The 22,741-nt window shown below is 41.6% G+C and overlaps 1 long non-coding RNA gene across 1 annotated transcript in view; it reads left to right on the forward strand.

Moving 5' to 3' along the window:
- The window catches only part of LOC111261279 (uncharacterized), a 77,424-nt gene that overhangs the window by 1,856 nt on the left and 52,827 nt on the right, over window positions 1-22,741 (forward strand). Inside the window, exons 2-4 of the long non-coding RNA XR_015311437.1 lie at window positions 1,017-1,450; window positions 1,588-1,684; window positions 5,943-6,056. This is a non-coding gene — a long non-coding RNA (uncharacterized LOC111261279). The remainder of the gene's footprint in view (window positions 1-1,016; window positions 1,451-1,587; window positions 1,685-5,942; window positions 6,057-22,741) is intronic.

The following is a 22,741-nucleotide window of genomic DNA, read 5'->3' on the forward strand; positions in this document are numbered from 1 at the left end:
AGTTTAAACACTGCCATGAAACAATGATCCTGTGCAAGATAGATGTATCTTCTGTCGAAAGGTAACTTGACAACGTGTGCAAGTTCGCAAAAACGGCTAGCTTTTACTAGTTCACGTTTTTTTCGTATCAGTTGCGCATACTAGTATTTCACAGTTATATGGTTTCTTTTTTATCTCGTTAAAGTTTCTAACCACGAGAAGATCTGTTGGTTTTTGGCTGGGATAGAACAATTGAACATGATGCCTGATATATATATATATATGTATATACATATCTGAAGTACCTGTATGCTCCGGAAGGTATAAACTACGCGATGTTGAACGTTGAGTATTCTCTTTTCCCTTTACTGCTGATAGGCCACTGCGGACTACAAAAAAAAGGCCATACTTTCAGGTCATGCCGTAAATCTTAATGATGGCGCCTTCTGTCCGCATCCAAATGGCCGAAAATGTATGTGCACGATTCCGCTTGTACAACATCAAATAGGACATACACGCATAGCTTGTTATGTGGACAACGATAATTGTTTCGTCGTCCGCTTAAAACTGCATCTAGCTCTGATCTTTGCTCTGTATCCGACATAAGTAATCGTTTGAAGTTCTTTGACTTCCGGGTGATCTACAGTCGCCTGTAGAGAGTGTCATGTCATTTAATTTTTTAGGGAAACTCTCAAAATTCAGCTTCTGTTCCCAAATAGGGCACTTTCCGAAGCAGAATTATGCAAATGTGACCATATAGAAATAAACCAATTTGTTTATAAACAAGTAGCTAATAAAATAAACTAACGCGTTTGCGTCTATCAGGAGTTTCCTTCGCAACTAAGTTAAGAAGTTTTGAGAAATAGTTTCAGCAATTTGTGCGAATGCTATTACTAATGATTATTGCTAGATCGAAAACAACATCGAAGAGATAAACTTTAGCCTGTAGTGTAGTGCAATGCTGCACATAACGCTGCACGTATGTTTCAATCAAAAGAAGAGACCATAAAGATAGCATTACTATTTAACTTTTTCAGTGACAGCAGTACCGCCGACGTATTATAGATAGCATCGCGATGTGGGGACGCTCATGACCCCCGACCAGAACTACAATCGAACGAATGTAACCATTTCACCAGTCACTATAATGAATTCGTTTAGAGTAGCAATAGCAAGAGAAACAACAGTACCCAGTGTCGCGAGGACTCTGCGCCAGAGTGACTGATCTCATCCGGCGCCTTGGCAGACTCGCCGTCAGCCAGTTAAAAAATTAAGCATTATTGCGGGCGTTAAAATGTTTCTCGTAAAGGTCAAACGGTGTTAACGATTAGTAAGCAAACATCAGCTCTTGTTTGCGGCCCGCGCTTGAGCCGCCCTTAACGTGCTGTGATGACAGCGCGTCCGAGGCAAATGACTCAAAGGACCCGTAATTATCATCGTCAGTTCCGAACGCAGCCTGAATTAGCTCAGGGTAAGGTCGCACGGACATCATGTTTATCGAACTGCCTGAGATATGCCCAGTAAATCGAGATGTATCCTGCGTACAGCCATGGATATTTTATAGGTCGAAATGGACTAATCTGCGTGACGCTTGAAAAATAACGGCAGGTTCAACGTAGCGAGCCGCTCGCTTTTGTTTCTTCGGAAGCGTTAGACGAATGTTGGACGTCGAAAGTCAATGTACAACAAAACGCAACCATCTGAGGTATGTAGAAAGATCGGCACAGGCTGCCTATTGTTGTTACTACAAATGGTGATTACATAATAGCAGTTTCGTGCTTGTTAGACGTAAAAGAATCGACAGTAGCGGCTATATAAAGGGGACGTGTAATAGTTTCCTAGTGGGTACTCACTGCATTGATCAGAAGTCCGCTTTTCAAATGATTTTGCTTTTAAAACTGCTTTCCCGCAGAGTGGTGTTACCGTATAATTCTTCGAAGTCCCTGATGATTGCCAAGCAAATTAAGCGGGCAAGATAAGTCTGCGATTAAAAATCGATTGAGACACTTCCGATCGTGAGGTTCAGTACGGTGACAAATGGCATTTGATCTAAGCGGAGAAGAGCGCTACCCTAAAAAATTGCCTTACTAGACTAGCTATAACGGATAACTTACATATAGCTATGAGAGATGCCCCTAATTTCAAATGCTACTGCGCCAGAGTGATCTTCGCAGTCTTTTCGTGTCAAAATGACAGCTATCGGGATCATGTCCCAATTTAAAGAGCCCCCTAACCAGTGGCTTCCACCAGGGGGTACGCTGTATACCAGAAAATTATTCAAAAGATTCCCTTCCATATCACAAATATGTTCGAAATGATCCAGATTTTGTTGTATATGTTTCTTCTCCAGAACAATAGCTCCGCTGTTCTAATATACATAAGAATGGTACGATAAGTAGCCATTTTGATGAACTATTCTTAGAACGGCTTGATTGAGCCGTTGGAATATTTTTAAGAAGGCGTTGATGGCGACAGCACTAATTATATTTGTTGTTGTTACACTAAACCATTACATAATTGTGTGGATTTTGCATCGAGTGAATCCCAAAGCCTCGTTTCGTAGCGGCATTTTCCGTAGGTCATCGTTCAAGTTACCTTGGTGTGGTACGTTTTGCTTAGTTTATTAGCAGAAAAGCATATTAGTGAGGGTTCAGTCCTTCTTTAAATTTATCACTAGGAAATTATTTTCGACTTTTATCTAATATTACGAGCAATAACCATTTAGACATCTGTAACGTTTTCGCTGCAATTTTATATATATATATATATACATACATATACGTATATATATATATAGTATCTGTATCGGTACCATATTTTTATTTCTGAGTGTTTCGGTTGAAATTTTATTAAATTATAACAAATAGCCTTTATTAACGTATCCAAGAACGGAAGAGAGACGACTTATGTTATTAAACGCTTTCTTCAATAATGCCAAAAAAATCAAAAGCTATAAAACGTATGTTATAGAAAAATATCGACAAGCATGTCATTGCTTCCGGTAAATCAGCCGATCCAGGAACATATTAAAAACGATTTGTGTCGCTCACGTATTTCACGGACGCCATATTAACACCAAATGAAATCACTACCTCATTGTTCACTGGTAGTATTATAGCCAGAAAGTAGTCAAAAATCCTTCTAAGTTCACCTAGCGTGTTTCCAGAAATTGTATCTGTTACATAGAAAGGGAAATGGTAGTCACGTTTTCATGGTGGGAGAACGAGGCCCTTCAGGCCCTAAGCAAAACTTTGAACGTACCGATTTCTGTCATCAAGCAACCGCACAATACTATATTTTACCATTCTAATAGATGTTTCCATTTGCGTAAAGGAACATACGTTACTCAAGAGACGTCAACCCAACGACACGCATCGACTTCAAAACTTAGCCCGGTAACGACGGTTTTCTTATTGCGGTTTTGAAAAATATTTGCAGACTTATCTGTAACTTAATTCATTGTTACTGTAGTCTTTTTTCTATGATTGCCATTAGTATTGGCAGACGAGACAGCTAGCTCCGAAGCAATCGAAAGTTCTACTGTTGATGATCTGATCCTTTTTAAACTGAAGCAGAGCACGTCAGTCTCGTTGAATTTCCTGACATCTTGTTGAAATTTCTTTACGGCCACTCTGCTAATGAACGGTCGTCTGCCGTCATAACTGCAAAAGTAGGCGGTTTTTTTGTCAGGTTTGCTTGATGGGGATTACTTCCTCTAATGATTCCATAAAATTCGCCTATGCCTATTTCCTATCGTTCTTTTCCATTTATCCTATCTCCATACAGCCGTATTGATTTGAATCCTATTTTTTGCTTCGTACCTCATCCAGAGTCAGGTGCTATATATCGCAACAATAAACGTATGCCACAGTTGAGGGTGATCCCTGATCTGTTACAGAAACAGAGATGGCGCGCACGTAATCATCACTGCGAACTAGACCCTGTTTCGTTACGGCAGATGGTTCAATGAGAGGCATACAAATTTTTTTCAGTGTTATTTTTTTTGAAGGCCTGGCAATGTGTCAGGCACTGGATCTCTGCAGACCGTCCACCCAAATAGGATCGCCAAGCCCCGAAACGTAGAGTTGCCTGGCTACAGGCCGTCATCGCACATCGTTGAGCCATCTCCACTACGAACAAAATTCATGTGGTGCTCGCCATTCACTTGATTGGGTCGGTCCGCGCTCTCTCATCAAATCATCACAAGAGAACAATAGCTCTATTACAAATAGAAATCATAAAAAAGGCACGGCAATGTCATCATCGCAGTCAGCAGCGGCGACCGCTACCGAAACAGACAATCGAATACAGCCACAGCAGAGAACGGCGAAACCCAGAAAAAACCTGCAGAGGGTCGGCCGTTTCGCGCGCATAAGCAGAAAGCGGGGCATTTGCCATAAGCACTGTGGCGGTGGAAGCTGTTGTAATCGTCATAGTAGGAGCAGTAGTAGTCGTTGACGAGCATTCGCAGTAATTGGGAGCGCCGCAGCGATTCCGGCCACAGCTGCGGAACTCTCCCCGTCTGTCGGAACATCAGAACCCCAGAAGTATTTCAATGTCATTCATTCAGTGGTGGCTTGTGTTGCCGCCATGAGTCTGACCCGTTTTCCCACTGGAACACATGGACTGGAGCCGATACAGGGACGTAATGACAGGGATAAACGCAGTTGACGGCGACAAAAAGACAGATTAGCTTGTCTGATTCATCAACGATGCGATGGCACCAGTCCGATGTCGATGTGCGTGATGACTGGGCCGACGACGGGGATCAGCTGTGTTGTCTGTTAATACTCTAGAGCTGCGGCTGGAAATAGGTGGCTGACAAGTAATTCAGGGTCGATACATATCCATCTGTGGGTAACTACGCATGCCGGTTTATGGGTGTAGAATCATACTTGCCTACGGAGTAAGGTAAACATGATTGTATTTGTCGAGTGTGAGCATATGTCGGTTCATACGTATATGAAAGAGAAATAGAGGAAATATTAACGGTTGAAACACGAAACAATATGAGCAAAGACGAAACATACACGAGCTTCACTTGTGGGTGTTATATCATAAATGGGAAACGAATAAGATCAGAATCGTAGATGGGCTCAGGACCGGGAAGTTTAAAGTAATGCTCGAGGGAATCTACCTTCTATACGCCGAGCGTTTCCTTGCCGTTGTCATGCTTACTATTAGCTAATTAGAGGGAAACCTAACGTAGCATAATTCTAAAAAAGATAGTCGAACTTGTCGATATGCAGGACAAACTTAGCCGAGTTCGGAGCTTGACAAGTCGTTCTTACTTAGTTTATGCAGGTATTTACTGATATTATCAGGATTTGATCACGTGATGGCTTAATAAGTCAGTTGACAATTTTTCGAATTTTATTTTACGTCCGCAAAAAGCAGAAGAATACATATTGCTTTAGGTAACTTATCCTTTTCAGTATGAAAAAGTGGGTCCATGCCAGATTTTTACTCCAGAACACCTCATCGCGTATCCCTAAGTTTAACAAGGAACGAGGGGCTTATCAGCCCCAGCGAAGTACTGTCGAAACGGACAAAAATCGACCACTGAGCTTCGTTAATATCGCATAGTAAATAATATAACAATAACTATAATCATATGCTGTACGTATGCCCCACAAATCGATGCAAGGTTTACCCATTGCGGGGTTTGTTTCCTTTGTTAATTGATAAACCCATTCAAGAAGGATAGACTGAGTGGACTCGATGTAGACAATAGCTGAGAATCGTAATCACTTCGTTCCCCAGCCGACTCTTTTACTACGTTATCTATTGGAATTGTGTCAGATTAAAGCAGAATTTGAACGTTGTTGGCCGGCTTGCTACCGCTATCTCACTTATACCCACTATGTAGTGGCAAGCTGGAGTGCGTGTGAACTATGTAGGGCATGGCTCTATATCCTTTGTTTGCACATTTAAAAAGATTGCTCTAAAAAATTGTTTCACAGGACCTTGAAAGGAACGCATTGACCTAATCTGTACATCATAAAGGGCGAACTCTACATTATTTCGCGGTAGAACTGTAGGGAATCGGGGCAAGCCAAGTCATCGCGTTCGAAACGGTAAGTCTCGAATTTTTAACCTGCTGCCATTTACAATAGGTCCTATATACTGTTTAGATATATATGTACATAGATGTGTGCTTGAACTCGTGTGTAATACTGTGCTTGAATTGGCTTTATTCGGAGACAACGCAAATAGGGGAGTGCTATCGAAAACTAAAATGGGCAGCGTTTTGGCACGAACTAGCGTCGCGAAGGATATTCTCCTATAAATTTCTCGGTACAACATATATATATATATATATATTAATATTATATAAGCACTCTTTGTACAGTTCTGCAGGCGTTCATTCTAAAATTCTGGGATGAGCGAGTATTGAGCAGGTTGAAGGACCTGTCGGTGATGAGCATCATCAGAAAGTGGGTCTCTTTGACCATATATATATATAATAGAGGCACTCTTGTCGACTGCCAGTATTGTCCGGTTTTATCGCTATTGGCTTTGTGTATTATAATAAATATATATAAGGATATTTATATTACTGTTGTGATTCAAACAAAAGGGTCAGCTAGATTCCTTTGCTGGCGTCACGATTTAGGCGATAGTTCCTCCAGTCTGAATTACTATCGGTGCTGTGCATCTGTACGATATTATAGGTAGTTGGTGTAGAGCTTAGTCGACACCGGTACGGCACAGAAGGTATACCAGCGATATTAGAGAATATCCAGAAAGCAGACGATACCGTATCTAGATTTGGTCTCAGTCGGCTGATCCATGCTCGGTATGATATTTACAATCAAATTTCTATTGCTGTCGATGGACGTATTGTTCTGAACGTATCCCAATCATTTTAGCAATTAGAAGATCTCGGAAGCTTGTAAAACACTTCGAAATGCAAGGAATAGTCGATTCTAGCCCTGTTTACCGTTTTATGTTGGCCTAGTAAAGAAGAAGTTAGGATTTCCGCCGAATATACTATAGCCACATATTAACAGACCAGGGCTCGATCCTCCAAATTTAGGTAAGTGAAAGCCAATACTTGATACATTTAGTATGGTCATTGTAAATTGATGTTGTATTGATACCAAGTAAAAACGTGCCCCAACCGTGGATCCATACTCGCCCCTTGTACGAATACAGTTCGCAGTCAATACCTACTTCGGCAGGTCACAAATTGCCCGATCGATTGTTCCCTGACAGGCGCACTATATTGCAATCACAAACCAACATAGTGGAACTTTTTTGACGATAGCGACATCTTTCAAAGTTACATCGATCCTATGATTGTGCCATGTTGAAATGGCACTATAAAATTAATCAATAAAAATTGGCCCTTGAAGCAATTCTTTCTAGTGCAATTGCTTTGTCCGTGGCAACGATAGCTCAACTTAGGATTGGAACGTTCTACTTGTTTTTTGTATTCGTTATTAGATATTATTCAGTAACATGCTTCTATCTGGGGGGACGTAACGACGAGCAAAAGCATCACCTATCAAGTTTTTGCTCTGAGGGCTGCACGTTTGACGCAATGGCCGGCGGCGGTTACGGCCGTAAGGTTCAAATCGTCGCTTATCAAAAATACAAAATCTACAAACAAAGTCTAAATATGAAATAATCAAGATAGGTTAAATTCAAAACGCTTAACAGCTGCATCCGCGACTATTAAACCGTCGATTTCATTCCCCTCGGGTAGATTTAATAGTTCTACAAAAGAAATAAACATATTCTCGAACAATAGCCACGTCTAAGATAGACTGGTCAAGTGGAGGGACGACGTCGTCAGTTCAACGAAGTAGGAAACACTACAAGTGATTATGCCCTATTGTACTTTGTCGTTGTTGGTGGCCATCGGGTCTAGCAGAAAAAGCTGACGATATATACGGTCCTATTTTACGGATATGACAATTACCTCCACACCTGGGTGGTCAACTAGAAACAGTGTGGCAAATGGTACGTACGCCGTAAACAAAGTATTGCTTTTCCACGCACAAGGGGCAATTAGGCCCATTCAGCAAATTCCTATTCTATTAAAGCCCGATATATAATAACGGCTATGTAATGAAGCTAAAACAAGTACAATATACGTGCGAGCGTAGACGAATTATAACGCCACGACGCGTGGGTTGTTTCTACTTTTCCGCATTTAGTACGTGTCTGATGAATTTGTCAACGATTTTAGATAATGTTCTCCTTGTCCAGAATCCGGCACCGTACGATGCTGCCGTTGGCATTACGTTACAGATCTAAGCATATTTATAATAGCAGCTTCTGTTGTCACATCTCGTCCTTCGCTGCTGCCGCTGTTTCTATTTCGATTACCGTCGTTTGAGGTTTTTGGTCATATCCGAGTAGCACGTGGGTTAGGTGCAAGACTATTAACGGCATCTGGAGAGCAGACTCTTACAAACATAACGACACAAGTGTTGATGTATAAAAATCAGTGTGCTAACCATAAAATCAAGGGCTTTTTAACGGGTGTCTTGCAAATATCATAGAAGGTAATGTGATAATGGCGGCTCCATGGTCCATCACCTGGCCGATGCTGGTTATGGACGCGACCTGGCTCTTGATTGGGTCGGTGAATGGGCTATAAGTAGTTAACGATAGCCACGTATCATATTTTACAAGAAACGGTATATAAATGTTTTGCTTTCCTTTTTCGTACTCTCGCCCTCTTGATTGACGGCGTAAGGGTCCGCGCGTTTTTCCGATTCTTATATTAATGGCTCTCTGTAAGTACCTTAGTCTATTTGTTATGGACTAGTTCGACCGATGTTGCCGACGGATAAACCGTCATCACATAATTGTCGTATAGGAACGATGATATGAGGTAGTTCAGGACTTAGCTAGCGTCCTCCTCTTGTTCAGGCATTAGCTTAATGATGAACTCTTTCAATACCACTACACGGTATACAGTACGACGCTGCTTGACGTTCCTGGATGTCATGCTTATCTGACGGTCGGATCAAACTACGAATATATAGATGTCACCAAACAGTAAATGTCACGCGACGTACGCGTGTATTACGGCGGCTCTTGTTTGCATGACAGTGCGTGATACATGTTTACTCAAGCCAGACAAATGCATCATTTCGTGTAGCCAACGATGACTTTTATTACGTGCTACATGCAAGATAGTCCACAAGGACCATGTAAACGAAGGAATAGTTAAGGGAAAAAATGACTGCAAAGCTCGCGATAAGCGTCAGAGTAATATAACAGCAAAAACCGATACCACTAGCTCGATGTTCAACTTGACAGAATTGCGGAAGCCCTCGAGATATTCGGATACATAACGAGTGTGAGGTCCTCACAAATCCGCGTCAAATGTACATTCGATCTTTGTATCGACATTTTAACAAAAAAAAAATTATTAACAATTGATTAAATGCGGCGGTTTCGCGTTCCGAGCCGATGAGAAAAGCAAGCGAGCAAAATTCAATTTTTAAAAATGTCCGCCGCAGCACAGCTATAGCAGACCGAGGTTGATTCGTCCACGAAAACTAGTAGTAGATTTTCTACACGAATATTTCACGAACGTTAACACAGTGCTTCTGTATCGGAAATTGAAGCGAACGAAGACACGCCACGACTGAGAGCTTGGATATATCGCATACGCCCAACTCAAACTCCAATTTGAGAACTAACAAAACAACAGAGCTTTTCGATTTCATAGAAAACAAATGATATCTTATATTTTCAATGTTATTCCTTTATATCGAATGTACAAAAGTTACTCTGATGTTTTTACCCGCACCACGGACGTTCCTCCATAACTAGACGAGACCGTGTCGAACTACCTACAACTCGTACTGACGCTTCGAGTTCATTGATTGCCCCTCCTCTTTGGTGATCACGCGTTGAACAAAGGTCACGATAGCACAGAAGGGTCGAGCTAGAGTTGACACTTGCAATATAAATTACTCATACATTTATATATATATATATATATAAATATAATATAAAATACACTCATCGTCAAATTATATTAATTATTGCATACTGTAGATCCTCCGTCATTTGGCAATTTATGCAAGTTATCGGAAAGGGAAAGAACGTAGTATAGACAGAACTAAATATAGCTTGGGTTCTCTTTTTTTTTTTTTGTTTTTTTTTTTTTTTTGTATACGCACATGATCATTAGTTCTGTCGTGTTCGATCTGTAGATTATCGTATTCGTGTGGTGTGGGGTAGTGGATCATATGGGACGGATACAACTTCGATCGAATAACAGCCGGGCTGTTGTGCCCAATGCTTCGCAAATTTCGAGAAGTACTAAGCTGCACTATTGACGCCAATACCTTTGCTCGGAGAAGGGTGCCTAAGATAGTTTTCTGTACATTGTGGCAGCTTTTAACACGTTTCGATTCGATAACATTGACGCCCGACCTCGAGAGCTAGTGAGAAATTGCTGGACTCGAACTTGTCGGCCAGCGTGGCCGTTCATTGCAATATTAACTATAATTAGGTATTTTCTAAACATCTCTTCTTGGTGAATCGCTAGTGTCAGCAGCTGTCTACTGTCTACCATTGAGAAGAAAAGGCTTCCCCTACACAGCACATTAGGGAGCTTACCGAATAAGCAAGTCTGCTTTTACTAGATGCCAGTACCCTAATTAGCGACCCCCAATCGACATTTGTATATACTCATTTCCCTAGTAAATTATATAGATATTGTGTACACCCATCACTGTCACAACCCAAACAGCGCCAAATATAATAGTATTGCTTAGAAACTCAGTGCTGCGACATCAGGAGCTTTTTATTTATTTATTTATTTTTTTTTTGATTTTTTATGGAGAGTTTTAATGTTATTTCGTTATGAAGTCCACTATGGACGAACGGGGGCTATGTGCTGGCTAATATGATGAATAACGTAAGATGCAGGCTTCGCATCGACTTCATCTCTCACTCAGCGAAAAAAAAGTACTCTGCACTGAATATTAGCCCGAGTAACTCATTCGAACCTATGGCCACCTGTTAAACACCATGTAAATGAACGTCATCGTAAATAAATAGTATTTTAACATGGTGGTGCAATCGCCATAGGTCATGATATGGGGCTATATATATATATGCCGTGTAGTACGCATATGTAAGATAGATTACTAGACTGTGTCGGCACGCCGACGTTTTTCTAAATTTCTTCTACGGTTTGACCAGAGCGCAAGCCAGTAATCCGCGTCGGAACCACAACTTTAGCAGGTTCCCAACATGCGCCGCTTTGAACAAGGGTTGTTTACTAAACAATCAGACAATGAAAATACTGATATAACACTAATGGGGATTAGCCCTAAAGTGACTGCGAGCCTACAGATCGTCCGTATTCAATGCAATTGAATTTTTGTAGCAGGAGTTGGAAACATCGGTACATTGCTCTGATGTCACCCGTGGAATAAAGACAAACGACGTGTTCAGTCAAATCTTGTTCCAGTGATTCGATCTAAATGTTAAAAGCGGGCTTGGTATAGAACTGAAAGCAAACACGAACGGGTTAGCCTTGCAGGCAAATACGCTTGCGCGCGTCATAAGTAAAAGCAAGGAGTATTTTTTGATACCCTTTCATACTTTAACAAATAATGCTAATTGTTATAAAAAATATGTGGGTGCAATAGGGCATTACGCCGCTATAGAGACATGGCCCCGGTTAGTCTAACCTTTATTCATGACATCTCTTCCCTTATAACATATAGGAGATATAGATCCTATATATATATATATATATATAGAAGGCATTCGTCCACATATATAACAATATTGTAGTAGCAGCAGCAGCACTGATCGGCACGCGGACTATTTCTACTTCGTCTGTAAATCGTATTGGACTGAAAGAGAAAATACCGTAGGCAATAAACGATAATAGAATAAAGCTTGGTAACACACAAATTCTTCGACGAATTCTCTACGAGCGACTCATAGGCGTCACCAACTGTCTGAACGCGGCCATGCGGACTCTGTTAGAACCAAGACATCTGATAATGGAAATGTTACCTAAAATCGTATTGTTGTATATGAACGAACTGAGGTAAAGGTAGTAGTAGTAAAGGTAAAACGCTTCTGGAAACGTTTTGTTTCGATTTTAGTATGTCGCTTGCCTCTTCGTGTGTATTTTTGTTTTCCAGTTCCGTCTTTTGTGCTTCGTTGGGTTCGTCGCTGGCGAAAGTGTCAGAAGAAGATGGCGAAAGAAGGGAAACAAATTTCAACACAATAGTTGAATTGAAATGACGAAAAACATCTAACTTATCCGTCGTTGTATTGGGAATAATAACACGAGAAATAATCATAATAATAACGTAAGGGCACGTTCGTAAGGGCGTAGAAAAGTCCTTCGGGGCTCACCGATCCGATTCGTCCAGCCTCGGGCAATTGTATTCTTCATAGTAAATTCGTTTGCTTAGTTTCCCTTTTTCTATCATATCTCATAAACATATGGATATATGTATGTGTTAGAATATATACGGATAAAAGTCTGCCCTATAAGTTAGTACATGTAGCTAGCCATATTCCCACTGACAGCTAGTTCACATCGAAAAAGTCAAGTAGAAGTCTGCCTGGCATTTACCTAGAACGTAAATAACTGTCTGTTTTCCTGGTCGTCTTATGGGGGGCAGGAAGCAGATGTACCAAGCAGATGGCGTATGTCCATCGCTTGCGTTTTCATGTCTATAAAAACGTATGGCATCGCCATCGTCGTCGGATGAAAACAACAACGGAAAGACGACAGCTGACATTCAAATTATCTAGAAACAGTCTGGAACAGACTAGAAACGTCGTTCTAGAATCTCCCAAGAGTAAATCTCTGTATGGCGGAGCAAGTAACTTTCTTAGGTGAGGGTGTGCCAAGCAGCGGCGCACATAGGCAATGAATGCAAATATGTTCCCTTCGAACGCCTGGTCCTTTCCACAATAGAATACACTCACTCTGCAACGAACTCACATTTGTCGAACGAATATTGGCCCTCGAAACGGCAGATGCGGATCTTTTCTATGTGTCCCAATGATTTAATGTCGACGCGAGGCTTACAACTTCTGCTGGGGTGGTGTTTAGTAGAAACAGGCGACCCGGCCACGTCCGGTTCTTTTCGTTCAACCTGTCGCCCACGTATAGCGAGCGCCTGTTCTGTTTTTGTCTAGACAAAAACAACCCCGCCTTTTCTGTCATCTCGTCTTGTTGTAGACAACGCTACCTCATTATTTTTCAAATTGCCGTTTTGCCTCCGCTACAATCTATTGGGGGCAATCCCTAACGGCTAGGGTAATACGAGAAAAGGAACTGATTATGCATCTCTTGTTAACTGATACACAAACATATACTTGTTGAAGGTTCCTAAAATCTGTTGTTGTTACTTGAGCGGTAAACTACGTAGGGAGGCATTTAAGGGTAGGTGGCATTAGCTGAACGTGATGTAACACCAAGAGTGATGGGACAGCATAGATTCAAAGGCGCTAGTCGCGCTTCAGGTGGACTTTGCCAACCAGATTTTTCCACGCAATCGCAACTCAACGGGGAAAATTTAAAAGATCATATACGGGCTAGCGTCTGAAATTCAAATAAAAATTGTTAATAGCCGGTGTTCTCTAAGTATGCAATAATTACCGATCAATAACACCTAATATGTCCTAGTTAAGCGCCGGAAATGACTGACTCGTATCGCCAAACGGTCTTAGGCTCAGATTCGTTTCCTTTAATGGTTCTAGATAATCGTACACGCATTTTTTTCTCCATGACCACATCCCGTTGGGCCGTAGGCAACAAATCTATCTGTAACATCATGGGGTTGTCAGGTGAACGCCTATAGAGTGTCACGTATATCTTGAGCATCAGAGCATCATATTGTGGCGCTAGAATGTAAGAGCATTCGGGTCTGAGAGTTCGCCCCTCTGAGAAACAATCAAATTCGACGAACGCTTTTCTGACATAAGTAAATCACACTAACTTTTTTATGGGCGTAACGAGCAAAGGCCATTGGCGTTATCAGATCGCCCAGTGGCTGCCACTGCTGGAAAACAACGTACCAAATATGTCATTGACCTCGCGCTTCTTCATTCTTTGATAGCGTAGAGTCAAGCACGACCTGTCAAAGCTTGACATTTCTTATATATATATATATATCTATGAAGGTTCATGTGAAGAATTAAAAGGTTTCATTCCTTTACTCGTGACTATGTATTAAGGTATAGCAAAGCATCTGGGTGTTGTGGAAAAGTATGTGGTAGTGACTGCGTATCAAAATCCAAATGGGGATGTTGAACAGCTTGAATTAAATAAAGCCCAACTGGCCTGAACGCGAAAAAATCAGGCGGATAGCGATCGAGCTCGTGCAAGCTGAAGCTCGTTCCGTTTATAACAATGAATTACCTATTCAGAATTTCGACCATCTGTTGAGGTGCAGCAGGTGCTATTCGTTTTAGCCGTCGTTAAAAATATCACAATACGACCCACCGCAACTGATAGCAAAAGTTCGATAAACTATTTATTTATACTATGTATGCTACATTCAGTGAATGAAATGCAGTGATACTTAACCATAATGAATATTGCATGTGAAAGATTTAAAGCAACAAAAAAATAATTTTGTTAAAAATTTCTCCATTAAGTGGAAGTTATAAACGCAGACGTGCTATCTTCGAACTTATGATTTCGCCAACATATCGGGCGAAAGGAGAAGTATCCTTGATTTGAAACGTATAAACAACATTAACGGGAAAACGGGCACGTACACAGGTACTCCATTCGCTAGTATCACTTTGAAGTCAAAATGCATTTTTTTGCAAAAAAAAAAAGAGCGGGAAAACATGCAGAACAAAATCCCCACCAAAATCAAGATTGTGCGTGTTGCTGATGTTGTCGCTATCCACTTACGCTCAATTAGATAAGCAAAAATATTACATTGTTTTTAATTGGGAACGCGGGCGACAACAGCAGCGACATAGATGCGACTGTGAACGGACAACGAAGCTGCTGCCTGATCATGAGTGGGGCAATTGAATGCAAAACGATAAATTTGCCCCATTCCCCTTCTCTCCCCACTCCGGTCGCCCTTCTCTCGTGACTACTTTACCATCACAAGCCTCGAGAAGTGACAGCATAGTTCACCTAATTACTACGTTAAACGGACTTCGTTCACGGCTGATGCGTGGCACTATTTGCATTTGTTAGCGGTGAGGTCGTCTGAACACGAATACTATTTCACATAATTCCCGTTGGCAGCCTACTTTGCTGTGAAGTTGGTCAACGAAAAGGTCGCTTGTTCTTTGGTCAGTTTGCTTGCTTAATGTTCAGCTGAGCTGGGTGCAACGCTGCAGCCGAAGCCGAGGGTGGAATTGCTGCCACTGATAACATGTTTCAGATGATGAAGACGATGACGGGAACGAAGTACAGCCAAACTGAACGAATAATATAGTTGTTTCTGTCATGGAGCAACTGTGTTAAAAATTCAATAATGGAACAGGCGAGTGAGTGCTTTGTTTCACTCTCCATGCTTTTGGTCAAAATAAATACTTCCAGGTTGGCTTATGTTGGTGGATATGGACTCTCATAATTAGGTCTTTTTTCGTGGTTGTTGTCCGTGTGTCTACGGGTTGCGGGACGAGCACACAATTATGGTCCTTCAAAAGGAACTAATAATGTAAAAACTGATTAACAGCCTAATCTTAGTGGTGCGCGTTTATAATGAACGCTGTGGGATGCCTTAGATACGTTTTGCAGTTTATGCGATTGTGGAAACCGTGCTAATGCGTTCACGAACAAGTAGTTGAGGATGAGGTACGTTGACGCTTTAGGGACGTCATATCCTGATGGCTCTCTCTACCAGGCGCAAGAAACAACAATATTGGTGTCGACAAGGATCAACACCTGAAAATACTTTTGTTTCCTTGGGTACTTCATTGAAAAAATGTTTAATGCAGGCCCGGGACCCCAGGCGAAGATATTCTTTATAACAAAGTAACGCTTACACTATATGAAATCATATCTGAGGCTAATTTTATAAAGTTGAAAGAACCGCAGACGCATCTCAAGGTACAACTATACACTAGGGTAGTTCAGTCACTTCCATATGATTCCTTTTTTGATGTCAAGGTACCTATGATACGGACTTACTAAGGAAGCAAACAAGGTCTGAAAGGCCTCGATTTATTACATTTCACGAGTACCATTGCTAAACCAAGCTGACACATTTACAGAAATATGATTATTTTTGTTTAACTAGCTAAGCTACTGTTTAATTAGCAATCGATAATACAACGATCGATTCAAGTTCTTCAATTTGTTACAGTTTATGCTATATGCTAATTATGTTCTTCAGCATTTTGCATAACGAAACATCTTCATTTGCGTGCAAACCCCTATGTTAATTATAAAGTGAGGTAATTACAAAGCACCAATGCCTTTTTAGGATTTATGAAGTTCAGTACATCATATGGTGTCTGCTATGCTCTGAACTGAACTGTCTGTGTGTCATCAGGTAACCCGTACGCTTTCACCTAACAAAAAACGTGAAAACTAAAAAGGGATATTATTCTAACTAGACAATAAAGCAATTACAACTTAGTCATACATTATTATGGTGACTCGGTAGTGACTGTCAACCTTCCAGGGTCGCAGTAAGTTTTTTGTTCAAGTTGTAGCCGCCTTCACTGCGTTTGTCCTTCTTCCTTCAAGTGGTCATCATGGCTACGGCCGTTGGCATAAGACGTTACGACTATTTATTCTGCACGCGTTTAGCATCAGATCAACACAAAACCCTTCCCTGCTTAACGCTCAGTGAACGAAGATGCAAGCAGACCCTTACCGAGAAAGCCAGCTCGCTGCAGGGGTGATGGTGTTAAGCCATTCGTCGTGGTGATACATTAGGGGAACAGCAGTGAATGAAGTAATTGCCGGCCGACGGTAACACTTTGATGTGGTGTTAACGCTGTGGTGGGGCAACTGGCAGAACGTGTTGGCCACGTCAAAACTTCAGGCGGCTGCCAGTTGGGTTACGGAAGCTTGATCAGCATTTAGCTACTCTTTAGAGTCTAGCCGCTGCTGGAAGCTAGACGCTATTGGCTCTAGAATATCATAGGAGTGTTTGCTTCGTAGCCTTCGACGCGTATATCCCAGCGTCAGTTTGTACCGCTTGTGACCTTGATGTGATCAGATTCTACGGTGAAGTATACTCCCCTGTTTTCTTGACAACGGCCCCATCAATAGCGTCCTATACCGATCTAATCGGTCTCTGGAGTGATCGCTGATGGAATTGCCAGTTAACAGCTGGTGCTAACCTGGTAACGACACTCGCTACCTGAATTACGTGTTGAAGAGCACGAATTACTGATCAAGAAACTCATATTGAAGTGTGAATACGCCAGTCCTGCGCGTTGCACGCTCACTACCGCTCACGGTAGCCATAAGACGAGCCTGCTGCTCATCCTGATAGCAATGCTGATATTAATAGCAGCGATAATAACTTTACCGGAGAGCGGATCGCTCTATCACTTTATCTAAACATTTTATAAAACAGTGCACAAATGCGAACTAGTGGATTTAAATGTCGCGCTACTCTAAGCGAAAACAGACATTGCGTTGTATAGATGAATAACGCTCCGTTACTGAATCTGCTCGTCCACACGGCTTGTAGCTCCTGGTAAAAAGGGGCAAATTATAGACGACGACATCGTTGAGTCGTTCTAGTATAATTGCTGCCCGCCCTACTAACTATTATCTGGCCTGTCGGTCGACGTCAAGAGCAGCTACCCTGAACTACTAAATTAGCTTCTAACCTCACTAAGGACAACAAGTGGATTAGGCCGCTACACTGCCTACGATAACACCAGCATTGCTGCAATGGTACTGCAACGTGAAGACAGATCGGCACAGTTAAGTACACGAATAGATGATATCCCATCAAACAAACACATTACCGCACCGTTAATCAGAAGTAGAGGTGTTTGTCAGCTGACCTTACCTTTATGGAAAAAGCTGGCGCAGCCAACTATGTAACGTAAGCTGATGTTGCTGAAGACGCTGCCTACAGTGTCAGAAGGTTTTATGCACTTCTGATCTCCTGTCACCCCCCTTGATGCTGATGAGCAGATGCAGGTAAACAGGTAGGCTGTCATTAAGATGTTGTAGTGCCGTTATGGCTAATATTATCGGTTAGAATCCAACGCCTGCTACTCCACACTTTGTTAGCCATTAGTAATAACAGGAAGAAGGTAAAGGAACAAGAGGATAGAATGAGATAAATTGAACTAGTAAGAAACACTTCTCATTGATTTTATAAGATCTAGGGTAGTTAATGCCTATCATCCTGCCACGCTAGTGAAGTCACCATCGTGTAAGGCAGGGGCAACTGACCCGTCGGCACTTTTTGGGGTTTCTGCCGTCTTCTCCAGCCCTCATCATACCGCATACAGTTGCCCCGATCATAAGTGCAATGCAAGGAGTCACGTGATCTGGGCAATAATGCAATTGTCACTAATGGCGCTTATAATATGCATGGTTTTAAGACACCTACATGCGTTATCCTAGAACTGCCGAGCACCGGCCATTAAGCATACGTAGCTAAGTAGTAAGGAAACAAATTCAGTAGTCAACTTTAATAAATCCTACCATCTGTCCCTATCTATCTATAAATGCATATATTATGGACAAAAGTTGCAGCAAGCCGGGCACCTGCTGCCCTATCATTAAAGAGGACAAGGAGCCCGTTATTGATAAAGGAGTTGTGACTGTGATCAGAACTCAGGTAGGTAAGGACTTGTGGAGATCCTGTGATATCTTAAACTGCGGCCGTTCTGGGAAGAATAGACAGTAACGAGAGAAGTCACATTTACGACGATAGCAATTCAGTTATTTTATGCAGAGCAGGAAGTAGCGAAGGTGGAAGCCGAGGGAAAGATAGCTTTGATCGGATTCAGTGTGCTCATTCGAGATGAGAGAAGACCCAACGAGAAAATGGGGTCGCAGGTTAGCCGAATGAGTGTCGTTGTTGTACGATGTTTTGTCGAGACGACCGATGTATCGATTTTGAAGCATCCAGTTCTATGTTTTTCTTTTCATGTATATAATTTCCCGTATAGAGCAGATGTCTATATGACTAAAAAAATCGCTGTAAAACCTAACTACGATTTCCTACATCTTGTGTTATAGCTTCGATTTTTTCAGATATGTCCTTCTAATCGATTCGATGACACTGTTAGTATATTCGTCTGTGCTATGACGCACTGGTGACCAACGTGCAAATGCAGTCGTATAGAAACATGGTACACTAAACTGTCATCTCGGCGAACGGTCGACGTTCATCAGTACGTATCACTTTTGAGCCGACGTTCGCGTTAGGCTGGTCCACAATCGGTGATGTCAAACAGCGAGATGTAAAAGAAAAATCTAAAATGCATCTCACTAACGGGCGCATTGGGCGTCACAGTCGATGCTGGACTTGGTTGAACTATCCCGTAGTGAATGCACGCTCGCCACCCACCGACTCCCACCCCTCTCTTGTCCCATCGCTGTCACTCCTCCCTCTTTATTACAGTGTATCGTCTGCAGATAACGAGTACTCTTTGTGTTCCGTTGTAATCATTTGTTTTTGTCCATCTATAGGTTATTACGCTGATATTGATTTTGGCTCACTTCGTACCCAACAGTATCGATGTCTTAGACAATTTGACATCACCTACTTGGGCCGCATTTTGATTGAGTACGTGGAATATGATGGCAAACCCATATAACTCCAGATTTACATTTGACGAAAGTATCCCTTAGAAAATGAGATTTACCGCTAACGTCTGTGACGCTAAAGCAGTCACCACAATGAAGCGGATTATCGGGACCAAAAGTATACAATGTTAGATCTGTAATCTGTAACTGGTTAGGTCTTCTTGCTCACTTCCACAACGAAAGTGATCGATATCCAAACAAAACTATGTGAGATGAGAATAATATAAACCAAGCATAAGGTATGACAAAAACAACGTTCGGGCAAACCAATGTCGGGGCGGTACCTCAAACCGGTGTTTGCCCCAAGCGAAGATAATAATGAACGAATGCTTGAAAAATGTTTGACATGGCATGTACGAGCGGTCTGCTTTATCGTTCGTATTGGCGTCGATGTTCGGTAAGGTATACTCTGCCGTTATTTTCAAGCCAATTAGACGTTCCACCATCCTCGTTGAAACGACGGGCGTCTGCAAAGATGCACACTAATTAGTGTTTTTCTATTAGCTGTTTTTCTCGATTGACCCTATGGTTTGCTTTTTTTATTTGAGTTTTTGCTCGAAATACCTTATTTCATCGAGCTATGAGGGTGTGCAAGGCTCTTAGGGAACTGTCGTACGTTAAAAGAAATAGAAATGTCAATCGCTTCACAACCATATCGCCGATAAACTCAGCGAAGTTTTAGCGTCTTCCCTTAACTCTGCTCAGCGTGAACGTATTTTTGAAAGCCGGCTGCGTGACGAAATACGCAAGGTACCAAAACGTACTTTTCTGTCCCGTCGCTAAATAAAAACTCCAGTCGCAGACGAGTGAAATTGTTATTATTACAAAAAATGGAAGACTACATTCGAAATATAAATAGATTGGTTGATAAAACCGGTTGCTTCTCAAAGACATCAATCTAAACATGAGTATTTTTTTGCCATGGGGTTACCTCTGGGCTTCAGGCAGCCATCTTTTTCAATAACAACCGTAAAGGTACCAAAGCCAGTATTCTGGAGGTGCTATTTATTAGTGAACGTAGCGTAGCGTAGTCAATGCGACGAACATTTTTGCTTCGTTACTGGACATTACACCCTTCAGATGGGACCAAAGATGCTTCCCAATATATATACATACATACATATATATGTGTGTGTGTGTATATAAAAAAATACAAGGAAAGCTAAGAATGTAAAACATAGAAACAAATTTTACACAGCAACGTTTATTTTGCTAAGAAAATCGACATTAAAATCTATAGACGATAGTTGGCTGAAATTAGTGAATAATAAGTACGGTAGCACAGAAAGACCCATCTGTGATTTGAGTGAAGACTATGGACATACGGTGTAGTACAATGGCTAAATGGTCCGGTATAACTATAATTATCTAGAGTTAGACGTTGACACGACAGCACAAACAAATGAACACGTCTCACTCTGTGCGAGAACGCATGAGAAAAGGCCATGACTCGACCATTTGCAGCTATGAATCTCCCCGACCATCGATTAGCGGATGCTACCTAACAAAGAAAAAATTAAACCTCATAGAAATCGAACAGGCAAATAGTGCCCCATAAACCATTCAATGGAAAGATTGAAATGTTTTACATTTTGATGTATACGAATCAACCCCACCCCACCCCACCCCAGCTACGGAGAAGTTTTACCGGAGGTACCGATAGAAAAAAATAGATTTGGTTTTTAACTTTAGTTGGCAGGTACAAGGCGCGAACACCAGAAGTCGTACGATGTTACTATAGATACGCAAACGGTTAGAAGGGACGAAAAAGAAAATGCAAGTGCGAAGCGATCATAATGTACGCGTTAGCCGTGATTTCTATGTGGTTACGTCTTCTGTTTGGAGCTTTGACGGCTTCTATTACTAGGTCTGTATGTGGTCATCGTGTTGGCTAAACACAGACATAATTATCAGTAATAATATAAAAATAATAGTATCGAATAGATCGGCGCTAAGGCCAAAATCTGTGGCGACGCTTCGACTCAACGTGTCGACCTTACCACGCGCAAGGGCATAGCTAGCTGAAAACATTTTTTCATGTAAATTAATCAAGGACCAAATACCAGATTGATAGTAATCACGAACTTTTAACAGCTAGCAGTTGCTCATACGCACATAGTCAAACAGGATCCATTATACATATATATACATAGAAGAAAAAATGCCACCAAAGAACCGCTATTCAAAATAAGAAACGGCACCTCCCACGATCACCGCTTTAATTATTAGAGACAAGAACACCGAGCTACTGCTCAGGCTATTACAAATAAAATAGATAAATTATCCGCACAACAGGATGGATGCACTTAAAAGTGACGCAGAGATAATTAGATCATGGACTGCCATAGCTATCCTAAGCAAACGTAAAGTATGTTTGCCTATTTATTATACTTCCAGTAAATGAAGATGACGTACACGATAACGGCTATTCTATTGCTTCAAATATAGAACCAGCTAAATTATCAAGGTGACGATTATGATTTTTGGTCCGTATAAAAAGGGGGACACTTTTTATGGCATCATTATTCTGTATCTAGGTAAAAATTCGTTTAGCACGAACTCCAATAGAGAAGGTACTTGCCCGCTGCTTAACGTAGAAAGGATTGAGCAGATTCAGGGATTGTAATAGTTTTCATGTATTACGTCCGCTACCCAAGTTACTGGGCATAAGTGTAGACAGCTGGCTCCGTTCGCCCTTCTGACAAACTGACGAGAAACAGTTACCACCAGCAATAACATGGGGTAAACTTCCATTCCCCTAGGGAAGCTACTCTAAAATTTGAATTGGTCTCGTTCTGTTGGCGTGTTGTTAACGTACCGGCGCTACTCCATCCTCCTGCGTCCATCAGCAGGAAAACATCAGGATGTCGCGAGCGAAAATGCGCTCATGGTCGTCGCCATATTCGACCAAACCCGTTCGCCCAGTGCTGAACTACGTATGGTTCCAAGATGTTTGCGACCATCATCATCGATCTGGGATCGAGTATTTGGCTAGTAGCAGCAGTGGCAACAACATACGGCAGCAGGGGTAACATAGTG

Source organism: Varroa jacobsoni, unplaced genomic scaffold, assembly GCF_002532875.2.
Source record: "Varroa jacobsoni isolate VJ856 unplaced genomic scaffold, vjacob_1.0 scaffold_542, whole genome shotgun sequence".
In the NCBI taxonomy this organism is placed as follows: domain Eukaryota; kingdom Metazoa; phylum Arthropoda; class Arachnida; order Mesostigmata; family Varroidae; genus Varroa; species Varroa jacobsoni.